An 18,748-nucleotide genomic window follows, 5' to 3' on the forward strand; every position below is an offset into this window, starting at 1 on the left:
GAAAGTTTATTGTACGTAGAGGATGACATGCGGGTCCCATTTTGCAGCAGCGGTATCACCGTTTGAGAGGCTGCACGGGATCGAAAGAAAAAGGCAAGTGACCAAATTTGAGGTGCCAAAAAAACTCCAAGAAAAGAAAGTTGATTGCACATAGAGGATGACATGCGGGTCCCATTTAGCAGCAGACGGTCTCAACGTTTCCAAGGCGGCACAGGACCAAAAGAAAAATGAAGTAGCCGGAAATCGGGGGTGAAAAAAATCCAAGAAGAAAGATTTCAATTGGGCCGCATCCGGACATCCGGGCTTTCGAACTATCCCGCTTGGCCTTTTGACTCGTACAATTTCAGCCCACTCCAAAACAGGAAAGTTCCGAATTTTCTAAAAAAACAGGAAAGTCCTATGCTTCGCAAAGACAAAAAAACAAGGAGATTCAACATATAAGTTTGTTTATGTAAAAATAAAGATTTAATTATCCGTTTGAAATAGCTCAGAGCGCAATACATTGTTTATTGTCCGCAAAATAATCAAGATATCATATGTTTCTTGTACGGGGAGGTCGACATCGGGGACCCATGAGCCAACAGCGTCGTCAATGTTTTAAAGGCGGCAGGGGATGGAAAGAAAAAATAAACCAAAAAATCTGTTGGTAAAAAATCCAAGAAAAGAAACATTTTCGTTCTGAGAGGATGACATGCGGGACCCATGAGGCAGCAGCATCCTCAGCGTTTATTGTTCATAGAGGTTGACATGTGGGACCCGTGAGCCAGCGGCGTCTCTCAACGTTTTAAAGGCTGCAGGTGATCGAAATAAAAAATAAGCCAAAAATCGTTTGGTCAACAAAATCCAAGAAAATAAACATTTACCGTTCTGAGAGGATGACATGCGGGACCCATGAGGCAGCAGCATCCTCAACGATTCCAAGGCGGCAGGGGAAATATCCAGAAATTAATGAGGGGTTCAAAATAAATCCATCAAAGGAAACTTTTATTGTTCATAGAGGATGACATGTGGGACCGACCGGCCAACAGACGTCCTCATCGTTTCGTAGGGGGCAGGAGATCAAAAGAAAAAGGCAAATAGCCGGAAATTAGGGGTAAAAAATAACTCCAAGAAAGGAAACTTTTATTGTTCGTAGAGGATGACATGCGGGACCCATGAGCCAGCAGACTTACTCAACGTTTCAAAGGCGGCATGAGATCGAAAGAAAAAGGCAAGTGACAAAATATCGAGAGCCAAAGATAATCCAAGAAAAGAAACTTTATTGTACGTAGAGGATGACATGCGGGTCCCATTTAGCAGCAGCGGTCTCAAGCGTTTCAAATGCGGCTTGAGATCAAAAGAAAAAGAAAGTTGATTGTACATAGAGGATGACATGCGGGTCCCATGAGTCAGCAGCTTACCATACGTTTCCAAGGCGGCAGGGGATCAAAAGAAAAAGGAAATAGCCAAAAATCAGAGGGTGAAAAAAATAAAGAAAATAAACTTTTATAGTACATAGAGGATGACATGCGGGTCCCATGAGCCAGCAGGTTCCTCAACGTTTCAAACTTGGCATGAGATCGAAAGAAAAAGGCAAGTGACCAAATATGAGGAGCCAAAAATAATTGAAGAAAAGAAAGTTTTATAGTACATAGAGGATGACATGCGGGTCCCATTTAGCAGCAGCGGTATCGGCGTTTGAGAGGCGGCAGGGGATCAAAAGAAAAAAGAAATTGCCAAAAATCGGATGGTGAAAAAAAACCAAGAAAATGAACTTTTATAGTACATAGAGGATGACATGCGGGTCCCATGAGCCTGCAGGTTCCTCAACGTTTCAAACGTGGCATGAGATCGAAAGAAAAAGGCAAGTGAAAAAATATCGGAGCCAAAAATAATTCAAGAAAAGAAAGTTTTATAGTACATAGAGGATGACATGCGGGTCCCATTTAGCAAGAGCGGTATCACTGTTTGAGAGGCAGCAGGGGATCGAAAGAAAAAGTCAAGTGACCAAATATGAGGTGCCAAAAATAATCCAAGAAAAGAAAGTTTTATAGTACATAGAGGATGACATGCGGGTCCCATGAGCCTGCAGGTTCCTCAACGTTTCAAACGTGGCATGAGATCGAAAGAAAAAGTCAAGTGACCAAATATGAGGTGCCAAAAAAATCCAAGAAAAGAAAGTTTTATAGTACATAGAGGATGACATGCGGGTCCCATGTGCCAGCAGCTTACTCAACGTTTCAAAGGGGCCAGGGGATCAAAAGTAAAAGGCAAGTGACGAAATATCAGGAGCCAAAAATCAGAGGGTGAAAAAAAAATCCAAGAAAACAAACTTTTATAGCACATAGAGGATGACATGCGGGTCCCATGAGCCAGCAGGTTCCTCAACGTTTCAAACGTGGCATGAGATCGAAAAAAAAAGGCAAGTGACGAAATATCAGGAGCCAAAACTAATTCAAGAAAAGAAACTTGATTGTACATAGAGGATGACATGCGGGTCCCATGTGTAAGCAGCTTACTCAACGTTTCCAAGGCGGCAGGACATCAAAAGAAAAAAGGAAATAGACAAAAATCAGAGAGTGAAAAAAAACCATAGAAAATAAACTTTTATAGCACATAGAGGATGACATGCGGGTCTCACGAGCCAGCAGGTTCCTCAAAGTTTCAAACATGGCATGAGATCGAAAGAAAAAAAGGCAAGTGACCAAATATCAGGAGCCAAAAATAATCCAAGAAAAGAAAGTTTATTGTACGTAGAGGATGACATGCGGGTCCCATTTTGCAGCAGCGGTATCACCGTTTGAGAGGCTGCACGGGATCGAAAGAAAAAGGCAAGTGACCAAATATCAGGAGCCAAAAATAATCCAAGAAAAGAAATTTTATTGTACGTAGAGGATGACATGCGGGTCCCATTCTGCAGCAGCGGTCTCAACGTTTCCAAGGCGGCACAGGACCAAAAGAAAAATGAAGTAGCCAGAAATTAGGGGGTGAAAAAAATCCAAGAAGAAAGATTTCAATTGGGCTGCATCTGGACATCCGGGCTTTCGAACTATCCTCGCTTGGCCTTTTGACTCGTACAATTTCAGCCCACTCCAAAACAGGAAAGTTCCGAATTTTCTAAAAAAACAGGAAAGTCCTATGCTTCGCAAAGACAAAAAAACAAGGAGATTCAACATATAAGTTTGTTTATGTAAAAATAAAGATTTAATTATCCGTTTGAAATAGCTCAGAGCGCAATACATTGTTTATTGTCTGCAAAATAATCAAGATATCATATGTTTCTTGTACGGGGAGGCTGATGACGAGGGATCACCTCGGCAATGCCTACGTATTGTAGACTTGGGTTTCGAGAATAGCGACGATGGAGATTCCGGGAGCGAGATTAGGCACACGACGTACCCAGCTTCGGGTCCCCTCGGCGGAGGATCCCTACGTGCTGCTAGCAATCCACTATATTAACACAAGTATCTTTACAAGGTGCCGCCATCGGCGTAGCTATGTTGTCTATATTCTGTCTATCTGTTGGCCCCTTTATTTCGGGTGCCCTGGCTAGCTTTATATATGCAACCAGCCTAGGGTTTTACAAGAGTCCTAGTCGACTACTTCTTCGGGTTGCCTCGTTGGGCCTTCTCCATATTTGGTCTTCTCCATATTGAGCCGAGCCAGGTATACTAATAATGGGTACCCGAAGGGTATGCCCATGTCAGTAGCCCCCGAGTTTATAGGGAAGTCGAAGACTTGCGTAGAAACTCCAAGCATAACCATCTCCGAAGTCGAAGAAATACAAGGCGAGGTCCATGTCGTAGATCATGTGTAGCGTCGTCTGTGGGAATTTTCGGCGATTGGATTTCGTTATCCGGGCGGGATCCATCATCTACGTCGACATCTAGCAAGCTCATTGGCATCCAGCCGTGATCAACTTCATCGAGTTCATCAGAGATCTTCATGGTGTCGGCAAAGTCGGAAACATGCGTGCCTGTGTTACGTACGGTTCCGGACAGTCAATTCGAGGAAGCTGAGGCGCACAAAGTAAGATCAATGGAAATCCAGCGTCGTGGCCTTCGCATTGCAGCGTCATACTCCAAGGATCAAGTCCCAAGGCGGTGACTACCACGTGGAGATCTGCGTGCCAGCTAGTGCTGATTCATCTGGCCAAACCAGGTACGGACTAGTTTTCAATCTAGTACAAGCTAGCGATTATGTAATTGCAGCCTTGTACCTAATTCTCAATCACATGCACGTTGGTCTTTTCCTGTATAAACTAAACTAATGCCGGATAAACTCTGAATGCTAATCATTGTTTTTATCCACGATCTTGTACGAGAAATAAATCCGGGGATGGAGCTCATCGACACCAAATTATTGATAGTGGTTTCCAAATACTATTACATGAATTCCTGTTGTTGGGAGTTGCTGCCAAGTCCGGTCAGCAGCGCGTCGCAAAACTCAGAACATGTCCAAGTCAGTTCCAAAGCTGAAAAAGCAGCCACCACAACGGATCAAGTCCTAGGAAGATAATCTGTTTCCACCATCGTTCCTTACAAGAAGAAAACCAGGTGCTGTTATTCTAAGTTTTTCCGTACGTAGCTAGTACTTGATTACCTTGTTTACACAGCAAGTGCTTGTTCGATTTATCTTATGACTATTAGCTCAGTTTGCTTAAACCTGGATATTACACCCTGTTAAATTATTCGGTCTGCAAGGAAACTGATTCCACAATACCGAGTACAGGTAATACAACATCGAGTCAACCACATATGTAGATGTGCCTTAAGTTCTCACCTATATGGATTCATCTATATGGTTATTATTGGTTTTTATCCTTATATAATTCTACATCATGCATTTTCGGCGAGTGGATTCATCTTATATGGTTATTATCGGCTCATCTTATATGGTTATTGTCGGCTTCATCTTATATGGTTATTGTCGGTTTCATAACATATGGTTATTGTCAGCTTCATCTTATATGGTTATTGTCGGCTTCGTCTTATATGTTCATTATTGGATTCATCTTATATAATATTGGCTCGACGCACTTCCGAATTCTTACTATACAGTTATCAATGGTTTTATCTTCTATGGTTGTATAATATTGACCCGATGCACTTCTGCGGGATTTCATATATAATGGCTTACTCTTCAGCGGATTCATCTTATAAGGTTATCATTTGGTTTCCTCTAATATAATAATACTCGACACACTTCCGGGTCAATGGATTTATCATCTATGATTACTACTGGATTTATTTTCTTTGAGTCAGTCAATTTATTTTATTCGGATTCATCTATATGGATATTACTGGTTTACTCTTATACAATACTACCCGATGCATTTCCGGGTCAATGGATTCATCTGTTGGTTATTACTGGATTTATTTTCTTCGGGGCACTGGATTCATCCTCTATGATATCGGCGGATTCATCTTCAATATATGCTTCATCTTTACGGGCGTAATCTTCAATATGGATACATCTCAAATACTTCATCTTGGATTCATCTCCAAGTACTTTATCTTTAATGGCGTAATCTTCAATGGTTTCCTCTCCAACGGCGTAAATTTTCAGTGGATTCATATTATATTATTGTCAACGGCTTCATCCTAAATGACTTCATCTTATATGACGCCGGACGACTTCGTCAACTTCTTCCGACATCACGACTAACACTCGGAGGCTCGACAACGACTTCGCCACGGGTCACAACTGCGACACGGCGCCTAAGCAACAATCATGGCATCACCCTAGCAACGCTCGGGGGCTCGGTTATTTCTTCATCAACAATATGGCGGCATCCATTTTTTGTTATTCGGTGGTTTCTACTTTGGCTAGATTTCTTATCTACACTCGAAGACTTCATCATGCATCGACTTCGTCGTGTCCAAAAAGCTAAGTGTTCCTTTGATTTGCATAAAGTTGATTATCATTTACTTTCGCCGCACCCGACACTCGGGGGCTGCGCCATACTTCTTCACTTTACGTCTCAGGTCGACAGAAAGAATAATTGTGCCTACAAAAAGTCTTCAAGGATGAACCCGACGAAATTGTCTTCAAGGATGAACCCGACGAAATCTTTTTTAGGGAGGAACCCGATAAAATCAAAAGAGAACCCGACGAAATCTTTTTCAGGGAGGAACCCGACGAAATCTTGAGAGAACCCGACGAAATTGTCTTCAAAAGAGAACCCGACGAAATCTTATTCAGGAAGGACCCGAAGAATTATCTTCAAGGAGGTCCCGAAGAATTGTCCTCATGGAGGACCTGAAGAATTGTCCTCAGGGAGGACCCGAAGAAATTTTCCTGAAGGAGGAACTCGACGAAATTTTCATCAAGGAAGAACCAAAAAAAAAAGTGGACAAATCTTCGGGTTCATTGACTCGTCATATTCATCCGAGCAAGAGCATCGGTGATGAACCCAACAATATAGAAGAATCCAATATATTCGGCTGTCTCATCAAGCCCGAGAGAAAAATAGAAGAACCCGCAAAATGGGTCATTGCATCAGCCAAACAAGGCACTCGACAATATATTCTCAGAGCGCTAAAAGTCGCGAATAATCTCTGAATGCCGCAAATTTGCGAAGGTAAGACCCCAGATCCGTTCTGCTGGGCGTGGCATCGCCGAAGACTGCGCTCTGCTACTTTTATCCGTATCAACAGATACGAAGAAAAATACTAACGGACGCGTTAGGTACTCGATAAATTTGACTGGGACTCGACAGAATGGTAAGACCTTAAGCGGCACCTGTCGAAGTTTGCACCAGTATCCCGGGATCATGTCCAGGGACGTGATCTTGAAGTAGGTTTTTGCGGATTGCCACTAGAGCAGTTAACTAGTACCTGATCCGTCAGATGAACTAGCCCCAATTACCATTATCCCTGTACAATATAGATATGGATGTCAAATAGCAACGGCCTGGAGTCGATAAAAAGAGGGGCTGCGCCCAGAAATACAGTCAAGCTCTTTATCAAGTAGTACAACTTGAGCCTATGCCTAGGTGCAAGCACCTGCCCATAGGCTCGGGGGCTACTCTTATCGAGAGTATTGTTCACCCTCTCAATAAGATACAAGAAAGAGGAAAAATTATGGTGTCGATTAAAAGCAAGTTGAGCCTACACCCAAGTGCAAACACTTGGCTGAAGCCTCGGGGGCTACTCCCATCGGGAGCGCTGGTCGCGCACCCGATAGAAAGATAACTTCGACAGCATCTACGGCAATTCAGGTTTGTAGACTCAACTCGATTCTACGATTCGAGTGGAGTCTACTCCCATCGGGAGCACATGGATTTCATCAAGTCTTCCAGAAATATAGTTAAGTTCTTCATCGAGTAGTACAACTTGAGTCTATGCCCAAATGCAAGCATTTGCCCATAGACTCGGGGGCTACTCCCATCGGGAGCGCTGCCGCGCACCCGATAATTTCAAGAATCGTCGACATCATCTACGCTACACAAGATCTACGACATGGACCTCGCCTTGTATTTCTTCGACTTTAGAGATGGTTATGCTTGGAGTTTCTACGCAAGTCTTCGACTTCCCTATAAACTCGGGGGCTACTGACATGGGCATACCCTTCGGGTACCCATTATTAGTATACCTAGTTTGGCTCGGCCCAATATGGAGAAGGCCCAACAAGGCAACCCGAAGAAGTAGTCGACTAGGACTCTTGTAAAACCCTAGGCTGGTTGCATATATAAAGCTAGCCAGGGCACCCGAAATAAAGGGGCCAACAGATAGACAGAATATAGACAACATAGCTACGCCGATGGCGGCACCTTGTAAAGATACTTGTGTTAATATAGTGGATTGCTAGCAGCACGTAGGGATCCTCCACCGAGGGGACCCGAAGCTGGGTACGTCGTGTGCCTAATCTCGTCCCCGGAATCTCCATCGTCGCTCTCTCCCGAAACCCTAGTCTACAATACGTAGGCATTGCCGAGGTGATCCCTCGTCAGCTGACATCGGGGACCCATGAGCCAACAGCGTCGTCAACGTTTTAAAGGCTGCAGGGGATGGAAAGAAAAAATAAACCAAAAATCTGTTGGTAAAAAATCCAAGAAAAGAAACATTTTCGTTCTGAGAGGATGACATGCGGGACCCATGAGGCAGCAGCATCCTCAGCGTTTATTGTTCATAGAGGTTGACATGTGGGACCCGTGAGCCAGCGGCGTACTCAACGTTTTAAAGGCTGCAGGTGATCGAAAGAAAAAATAAGCCAAAAATCGTTTGGTCAACAAAATCCAAGAAAATAAACATTTACCGTTCTGAGAGGATGACATGCGGGACCGATGAGGCAGCAGCATCCTCAACGACTCCAAGGCGGCAGGGGAAATATCCAGAAATTAATGAGGGGTTCAAAATAAATCCATCAAAGGAAACTTTTATTGTTCATAGAGGATGACATGTGGGACCGACCTGCCAACGACGTCCTCATCGTTTCAGAGGGGGCAGGAGATCAAAAGAAAAAGGCAAATAGCCGTAAATTAGGGGTAAAAAATAACTCCAAGAAAGGAAACTTTTATTGTTCGTAGAGGATGACATGCGGGACCCATGAGCCGAGCAGCTTACTCAACGTTTCAAAGGCGGCATGAGATCGAAAGAAAAAGGCAAGTGACAAAATATCGGGAGCCAAAGATAATCCAAGAAAAGAAACTTTATTGTACGTAGAGGATGACATGCGGGTCCCATTTAGCGACGAGCGGTCTCGAGCGTTTCAAATGCGGCTTGAGATCAAAAGAAAAAGAAAGTTGATTGTACATAGAGGATGACATGCGGGTCCCATGAGTCGGCCAGCTTACCATACGTTTCCAAGGCGGCGGGGATCAAAAGAAAAAGGAAATAGCCAAAAATCAGAGTGTGAAAAAAAATAAAGAAAATAAACTTTTATAGTACATAGAGGATGACATGCGGGTCCCATGAGCCAGCAGGTTCCTCAACGTTTCAAACTTGGCATGAGATCGAAAGAAAAAGGCAAGTGAACAAATATGAGGAGCCAAAAATAATTCAAGAAAAGAAAGTTTTATAGTACATAGAGGATGACATGCGGGTCCCATTTAGCAACAGGCGGTATCGGCGTTTGAGAGGCGGCAGGGGATCAAAAGAAAAAAGAAATTGCCAAAAATCAGATGGTGAAAAAAAACCAAGAAAATGAACTTTTATAGTACATAGAGGATGACATGCGGGTCCCATGAGCCCGCGGGTTCCTCAACGTTTCAAACGTGGCATGAGATCGAAAGAAAAAGGCAAGTGAAAAAATATCGGGAGCCAAAAATAATTCAAGAAAAGAAAGTTTTATAGTACATAGAGGATGACATGCGGGTCCCATTTAACAAGCAGCGGTATCACTCGTTTGAGAGGCAGCGAGGGATCGAAAGAAAAAGTCAAGTGACCAAATATGAGGTGCCAAAAATAATCCAAGAAAAGAAAGTTTTATAGTACATAGAGGATGACATGCGGGTCCCATGAGCCTGCAGGTTCCTCAACGTTTCAAACGTGGCATGAGATCGAAAGAAAAAGTCAAGTGACCAAATATGAGGTGCCAAAAAAAATCCAAGAAAAGAAAGTTTTATAGTACATAGAGGATGACATGCGGGTCCCATTTAGCAGCAGCGGTATCACCGTTTGAGAGGCGACGAGGTGATCGAAAGAAAAAGTCAAGTGACCAAATATGAGGTGCCAAAAAAATCCAAGAAAAGAAAGTTTTATAGTACATAGAGGATGACATGCGGGTCCCATTTAGCAGACAGCGGTATCACCGTTTGAGAGGCGGCAGGGATCGAAAGAAAAAGGTAAGTGACCAAATATGAGGTGCCAAAAATAATTCAAGAAAAGAAAGTTTTATAGTACATAGAGGATGACATGCGGGTCCCGGTTAGCAGCAGCGGTATCACCGTTTGAGAGGCGGCAGGGGATCGAAAGAAAAAGGCAAGTGACCAAATTTGAGGTGCCAAAAAAAACTCCAAGAAAAGAAAGTTGATTGCACATAGAGGATGACATGCGGGTCCCATTTAGCGAGCGAGCGGTCTCAACGTTTCCAAGGCGGCAAGGGATCAAAAGAAAAAGGAAGTAGCCGGAAATCGGGGGTCAAAAAAATCCAAGAATAGAAAGAATTTTGGTTCATAGAGGATGACATGCGGGACCCATGATCCCGCATCGTAAACGGCTCGATCGGAGAACGTTGAACGAGATGGCGCGATCTAGAAAAAAACAATGCCGGAGAGGCTGCCATCCGGGCCCTACATCCCTCGGCGGTGCGGATTTGCGTTGACTCGGCCGGCGAACCCGAGATTTCGAGATGCACCACGTCCCGGGCCACCATACGCCACGTTTTGGCCGCTTTCGTCGAGCTAGGTGGCCTCAAAAACGAGAAAAAAAAGTTTTGACATGCACCACGGAGGGACCAAAATCGTCGGCCATGGTACACCAGCAACCACGGCGCGACTTCAACTTCGTCGGCCATGGCAACTTTTCTTGTAGTGACATGTGTGTTATGTAAACAACAATGAGTCCCTAGTAAGCCTCTTAACTAGCTTGTTGATTAATAGATGATTAGTTTCATAATCATGAACATTGGATGTTATTAATAACAAGGTTATATCATTATGTGAATGATGTAATGGACACACCCAATTAAGCGTAGCATAAGATCACGTCATTAAGTTATTTGCTATAAGCTTTCGATACATAGTTACCTAGTCCTTATAACCATGAGATCATGTAAATCACTTATACCGGAAAGGTACTTTGATTACATCAAACGCCACAGCGTAAATGGGTGGTTATAAAGGTGGGATTAAGTATCCAGAAAGTATGAGTTGAGGCATATGGATCAATAGTGGGATTTGTCCATCCCGATGACAGATAGATATACTCTGGGCCCTCTCGGTGGAATGTTGTCTAAATGTCTTGCAAGCATATGAATAAGTTCATAAGAGACCACATACCACGGTACGAGTAAAGAGTACTTGTCAGGAGACGAGGTTGAACAAGGTATAGAGTGATACCGATGATCAAACATCGGACAAGTAAAATATCGCGTGACAAAGGGAATTGGTATCGTATGTGAATGGTTCATTCGATCACTAAGTCATCTTTGAATATGTGGGAGCCATTATGGATCTCCACATCCCGCTATTGGTTATTGGTCGGAGAGAGATCTCAACCATGTCTACATAGTTCACGAACCGTAGGGTGACACACTTAAGGTTTGATGTTGTAATAGTAGAACTTGAATATGGAATGGAGTTCGAAGTTTTGTTCGAAGTCCCGGATGAGATCCCGGACATCACGAGGAGTTCCGGAATGGTCCGGAGAATAAGATTCATATATAGGAAGTCATTTTATGTGTTTGAAAATGATCCGGTGCATTTATGGAAGGTTCTAGAAGGTTCTAGAATATTCCGGAAGAAAGTCACTTTGGAAGGCGGAGTCCCGAAGGGACTCCACCACCATGGCCGGCCAACCCTAGGGGTGGAGTCCCAGGTGGACTCCACCTAAGGTGGCCGGCCACCCCCTCCCAAGGGAAGGTGGGAATCCCACCTCTAGTGGGAGTCCTAGCTTGGGTAGGTTTCATGTCATATGGAAGGTTTTGGTTTGGGGTTTTATTCGAAGACTTGTAGACCAACTCTTGGGTGTTCCACCTATATAATGAGGGCCAAGGAGAGGGGGCCGGACAACCCCAACACAACAAGGTGGCCGCACCACCTAGATGGCCGGCGCCCCCCTCTCCCCAAACCCTAGCCGCCCCACTCCTCCTTCTTCCCCGCACGCTTAGCGAAGCTCCGCCGGGATTCTCCACCGCCACCGACACCACGCCGTCGTGTTGTCGGATTCAAGAGGAGCTACTACTTCCGCTGCCCGCTGGAACGGGGAGGTGTACGTCGTCTTCATCAACAACCGAACGTGTGACCTAGTACGGAGGTGCTGCCCGTTCGTGGCGCCGTGATCAAGATCTTCTACGCGCTTTTGCAAGCGGCAAGTGAACGTCTACCGCAGCAACAAGAGCCTCATCTTGTAGGCTTTGGAATCTCTTCAAGGGTGAGACTCAATAATCCCCTCGTTGCTACCGTCTTCTAGATTGCATCTTGGCTTGGATTTCGTGTTCGCGGTAGGAATTTTTTTTTCTATGCTACGTTATCCTACAAACATGAAATATAAAGACAACCATAAGGCTCCTGCCGGTTGCCACAATACAATAATGATCATCTCATACATATTCATCATCACATCATGACCATATCACATCACCAAACCCTGCAAAAACAAGTTAGACGCCTCTAATTTGGTTTGCATATTTTACGTGGTTTAGGGTTTTCGAGTAAGATCCAATCTACCTACGAACATGAACCACAACGGTGATACTAGTGTTGTCAATAGAAAGAGTAAATTGAATCTTCACTATGGTGGGAGAGATAGACACCCGCGAAGCCACTTATGCAATACAAGTTGCATGTCGAGCGTGGAGCAAGTCTCATGAACGCGGTCATGTAAAGTTAGCCCGGGCCGCTTCATCCCTCCATTCCGCAAGATGCAAAGTACATGAACTAAAGACAACAAAGCATCAACACCCACAAAACAATTGTGCTCTACTCGTGCAACCAATCTATGCATAGACACGGCTCTGATACCACTGATGGGATTCGTAGCATAGAAAACAAAATTTTTCCTACCGCAAGAACGAAAACACAAGCCAAGATCTAATCTAGTAGACGGTATCAACGAGAAGATCATGAGACTAACCCTCGAAGATTTCCAAAGCCTAACGAGATTAGATCTCGTGGTGGATGTAGTCGATCACTTGCCGCTTGTAAAAGCGCGTAGAAGATCTTGACGGTGCCACAATCGGGCAACACCTCCGTACTAGGTCACACGTACGGTATTGATGAAGACGACGTCCTTCTCCCCGTTCCAGCGGGCAGCGGAAGTAGTAGATCCTCCTCGGAATCCCGGCAGCACGACGGCGTGGTGGCGGTGGTGGTGGAGAACTCCGGCAGGGCTTCGCCTATGCGCTGCGGGAGTAGTATGTGGAGGAGGGGAGGCTAGTGTTTGGGGAGAGGGGGACTTGGGCGCCACCATCAAGGGGTGCGGCCAAGGTGGCTATTGGGTGACCGGCCCCCTCCCCTTGCCCCTCCTTTTATAGGTGGAAACCCCCAAGAGTTAGAATCCAAGTCTTCGAATAAGACCCCAACTCAAGAACTTGTCATAAGGTGGGAAACCTACCCAAGGTGGGACTCCTACTCAAGGTGGGACTCCCACCCCTTCCTTGTGGGGGGGGGGGGGTGGCCGTCCACCATGGGGTGGAGTCCACCTGGGACTCCTCCTCCTTAGGCTGGCCGGCCATGCTAATGGAGTCCCTCCGGGATTCCACTTTCCATGGTGATTTTTTTCGGACTTTTCTAGAACCTTCCATAAATGCACCGGATCATTTTCAAACTTGGAAAATGACTTCCTATACATGAATCTTATTCTCTGGACCATTCCGGAACTCCTCGTGATGTCCTGGATCCCATCCGAGACTCCGAACAAAACTTCGAACTCCATTCCATACTCCATATCTACTTAAACGACATCAAACCTTAAGTGTGTCACCCTACGGTTCGCGAACTATGCAGACATGGTTGAGACTTCTCTCCGACCAATAACCAATAGCGGGATCTGGAGATCCATAATGGCTCCCACATATTCAATGATGACTTAGTGATCGAATGAACCATTTAGATACGATACCGATTCCCTTTGTCACACAATATTTTACTTGTCCAAGGTTTGATCATCGGTATCTCTATACCTCGTTCAACCTCGTCTCCGACAAGTACTCTTTACTCGTACCGTGGTATGTGGTCTCTTATGAACCATTCATATGCTTGCAAGCTAATTAGACGACATTCCACCGAGAGGGCCCAGAGTATATGTATCCGTCATCGGGATGGACAAATCCCACTGTTGATCCATACGCCTCAACTCATACTTTCCGAATACCTAATCCCACCTTTATAACCACCCATTTACGCAGTGGCGTTTGATGTAATCAAAGTACCCTTCCGGCATAAGTGATTTATATGATCTCATGGTCGAAGGACTAGGTAACTATGTATCGAAAGCTTATAGCAAATGAACTTAATGACGTGATCTTATGCTACGCTTAATTGGGTGTGTCCATTACATCATTCACATAATGACATAACCTTGTTATTAATAACATCCAATGTTCATGATCATGAAACTATGATCATCTATTAATCAACAAGCTAGTTATACAAGAGGATTACTAGGGACTCCTTGTTGTTTACATAACACACATGTATCAATGTTTCAGTTAATACAATTATAGCATGGTATGCAAACATTATCATAAACACAAAGATATATTATAATAACCATTTTATTATTGCCTCTTGGGCATATCTCCAACACCTGCGACAGAGGTGGAGGGGAGAGAGGGGGCAGGGGCCGATCCCGGCGGCGGCTAGGGTTGGAGCCTCCGGTGCCGCCCGAGCGGGGGCGACACGGGAGGTGAGAGCCGAAAAGAGGGGGAAAGCACAAGTGATCTGCAGATTCATTTTTTGCACAAAACATACAGGTAGCATCTTGCACATGTTGGCTCTTAGCTAGGTTATCTCTAGCCAAAACTTTATTATGAGAAATTAACCACAAGAATACTTGCACCCTAGAGGTATGTTCAACTTCCATACAACTGGAACAAACACCGGAGTAATTCCTCTAAAGTTCAGAACAACATATAATGATTGAGAGCTATACACTCCAGAAGTATTAAGCTTCCAAACCATTTGGTCATCTTCATCAGAAAGCACAATATCCTGAATAATAGCAACCAATTATCGCCGTAGGTTTTTTTTAATAAAAACATCTCCTAAAAGAGTTTAATCACCCCATCAAACCATACTTCATTAATTGCAACATTTTGCTCGTTACATATTATATACAGATCCCAGAAATGAATTGCAAGAGTAGTGCCTCCGAACCACTGAAATCCTCCTAAAACTTTACTCCCTCCGTTCCTATATATAAGCCATATAGTTTTTTGAGAAAAAATCCAGAATATAAGGTTTATTGTGTTGCCCTACTTGTACGGACAATATTTTTGGAGATATTATTATGTTTACTTATCTTATGCAAAGTTCTCTATTAGCTCACGACAATTACTTACGGTTAACCCTAGCCAAACATGGTGTATCTTTTCCTAAATATGCGTTTCTTAATTTCCGTGCCAGAAATTATATGGCTTATATTTAGGACCAGAGGGAGTATCTTTTTACCGTTTCCAATCATACACTAGTACCCAAACTTAGCAGCATTCATCGCCCATAAAACCCCTTTCCAAAAAGGAGAAACTTGCACATTCCTACATGCAAAAATGTTTAGGTTCTGTGTATTGTATTTACTTCGAATAATTTGTTTCCAGATTTTATGTTCAGCAAGATTATACCTTTTAATCCACGAACACAACAAGGAAATATTCAATCTCTAATACTAAGAATACCTAGGCCACCCGCCATTATGTTGTATTGTGATCCAAATTCATATACTAAAGGGAGGCTAACTTCTGATGAGCGGAGCGAGGCCCGTTGCCGGTAGGCTTGGGCGAGGCCCGTCGCCGGTAGGCTTGGGCCGATATGATGACAAAGTCAGTTCATGTTTTCAAGTTTGAGCTTTGCTCGAGCTTGGTTGGTATAACTGTTTAGCCCAAGTGGCTGTTGGCGCCAGCAAGTGTTTTTCTTTGTTTGTTCAGGAGATTGTTGAAGTTCATGCTACAAGATGGAATTTGTCTCAAGGTGGAGTTTGTTGTATTGTGATCCAAATTCATATACTAAAGGGAGACTAACTTCTGACGAGCGAAGCGAGGTCCATCGCCGATAGGCTTGGGCCGAAGCGTAGCGGAATCTGAAGTTAGCCCATACGTCGTGCCCTGCAGGGATGCCTGCGAAGGGGGGCGGGGGCGGCAGCCCCCTGCGGTACGGTACGGATCTTTGACACCGCCTATATATACATCTTGTAAGCCGCCGGCTAGGGTGGATCAAATTATAAGAAACTCGCGGCGTTTGTAAACACTCCCCGATATAGTGAAGTTTTGCTGGCTGGCGCCCGTGGTTTTTTCCCCTTCTGTGTGGAAGGGGTTTTCCACGTTAAATCTCGTGTCTCCGCTGCGTTTTCCTTTATCGTTCTTCGTTATTTGTTTGTCGCTTTTATAACACACCATACTCTTGTTTCATAGTAGTTACCAACTCCCTGTTTGTTTGCTGACATATTCCTTCTACTCCCTTTGTCTAGTTATCTAAAAAAGGAGGAAGTGGCGGCCTCCTCCTTCGCCAGAGGTGGTTGGCCGGTTGGTCTCGAAGGCGAGTTGGAAAAGCGCGGATGCCGGTGATGTAGCGACCCAGGAAAAATCCCTATATTAGCTTTGTTTGTTATTTTTCTTTGATGCATAATCATGGCATTTTATCACCTTCCATGTTTTAATAAAAACTATCAAGAAAAATAGTTTATTTAAACCCCTTCTTCTTTATCTTATTTTCAATAATAATAAACCAAAATGTTATTATTTTGGATATGTTGAAGAACTATCTCCAAATCTATTTCAAATATTTTCAAATATTCAAAACTTGTTTTAAACCTTCCCCTCTCCCCTCTTTGTTTTATTCTGATAGTTCTGCAAGGAAAAGGGAAATGGAGAAGCACAAACTGAAGAAACAGGGAAGAGAGAAAGAAGTACCAGTTCATCTGGTTCACGTTCTTGTTTGGCCTCTTCTTCCTCTAGTACACGTGAGACTGCTCACGTTACAGCACCACTACGACGCTGCTTTCTCCTCCTCTTTAATCCCCAGATGGAAGCCTCTACAAGCCCTAGCGATCTTCCTCCAGCCCCGCCGCCACCTACGTCCCCTCGCCACGCACACAGAAGAGAAACAGGAGAAAAGCAGGAAGTTCAGTTAGAAATTCAGAGAAAGGCAAACGAGCCCACCACCACCGCACCTACCTCACCGGCGCGCCGCCGTTCCGGCCTTCCCTGAACTCTGCCGACTGCATCCTCGACTCCGCGTCGTCCTCCTCTTCGTCATGGTACAAGGAATCGCCCCAATACGTCCAGAATCAACGTCAAGGTCGCCGATTCTCTTCTCCGGCCGCCTCCGTCCTTCCCTGCCATCTCCGACCGCACGTACACGCTCAGGGTGAGATACCTGTCGTCCCAAACCTCTCCTCCTTCTCTATCTTGCTCTTTGTCGACCTGCCGACGGTGACCGTCGATTTTCTCCGCAGAGCTTCGTCGCCGGCAGACTATGGTGGTTCCCGGGCGCCCAGACCTCCACCTACTGGCTTACGCTGGTCGTCCTAATTGAACGCAACCTCGTCCTCGTCTCGCTTCGCTCCCAGCCATCAAATCCATCCGCGACCAGCGCCTCTCTGTGTGTTCACCATGGCTCCAAGGCTGCAACTTTGTTCAGTTTCGTCAGTTTTGATACACCGTCCAGAAACGAGCTTCAGAGTGCTGCGCGTGTCTCCAGCTGTTTCAATATCTGGGTGGTAACTGGTAACCCATCTGGTTCGTGCTGAACAACTAGAAGCGTGTTCCAACCCCGACCCCTCTCCTCTCCCGACCCCTTTCCTCTCCCGAACCCCACCCCAACCCTAACCGCCGCCGATAGCGCCGCCGGGGCAAAGACCCACGGGGCGTGGCGGCGGCAGGGGCCCTTCCTCGTCGACGTGGGGGACGGCGGACGGGATTTTCTCCTCCACGCATACGGTGGATCGGCCGGCGTGGGTGATGGGCGGCGGCGGCACTGCGCTGCGGACCCCCTCCTCCCGTAGGCTCTCCCCCGCAGCACACCGGCAGGGGCTGGTGGTGGGCGGCGGCCAGGCCCATGGCCTGCGCCATCCCCTCCCCCCGCCTCTCGTCGGTGAGTAACCTTGGGTACGACGGTGGAGGTGGCCCTCTTCTTTGCCGGAGAGGGTCGTCCTACGGTTGGTGGTTGGTGGTGGTGGATCTATCGATCTATCACCACGTTCCGGCGGCGTGATGGAGAAGCATGGAAGCCGGCGACGGTGTCGCTGGTGGAGGGTTGGAGTGGCCAGCCCGAGATGGTCGCTGACGTGGGAGTCCGATCTGAATAAGGGCGGCGGTCCTAGGGCCTCTCTTGCGTGAAGAGGAAGACCTACCGGAGGCCTGGACTCGCGATCTGGCCGGTGTGTTGAGTTGCGGAAGGCGCCGCCGGCGAATGTAACAATGATTTTTGCCTGGAGTTTGCTGGATCAGTGGTATTCGGTCGTGCGCACCCATGCTTTTATTCCGACCGATTGGTTCTGGAGGGAGCGGCGTGAAGCTCTTTTTCTGTGTTGACATCAAGTGATTATGGATCCATGATGAAAGTCGGAAGAAGAGAATTTCATGAAGGCCGGAGGGGAGGACTAGCTAAGGGAGGTTCAAGTCTCCGCGCTGTTGAGGGACTTGCTTGGTGTTCCGGGCTTCACAACAGCGGTATGAAAGTGGAGGCGTGATAACCCACAAGTATAGGGGATCGCAACAGTCTTCGTGGGAAGTAAAACCCAATTTATTGATTCGACACAAGGGGAGACAAAGAATACTTGAAAGCCTTAACAGCAGAGTTGTCAATTCAGCTGCACCTGGAAACGGACTTGCTCGCAAGAGTTTATCGATAGTAACAGTTTTATAGCGATAGCGATAGTGAAATAACAGCAGCAGAGTAACAAAGACAGCGGTAGTGATTATAGTAAACAGCATGATTAAAATATCGTAG

Source organism: Lolium rigidum, chromosome 3 (assembly GCF_022539505.1).
Source record: "Lolium rigidum isolate FL_2022 chromosome 3, APGP_CSIRO_Lrig_0.1, whole genome shotgun sequence".
Lineage (NCBI taxonomy): Eukaryota > Viridiplantae > Streptophyta > Magnoliopsida > Poales > Poaceae > Lolium > Lolium rigidum.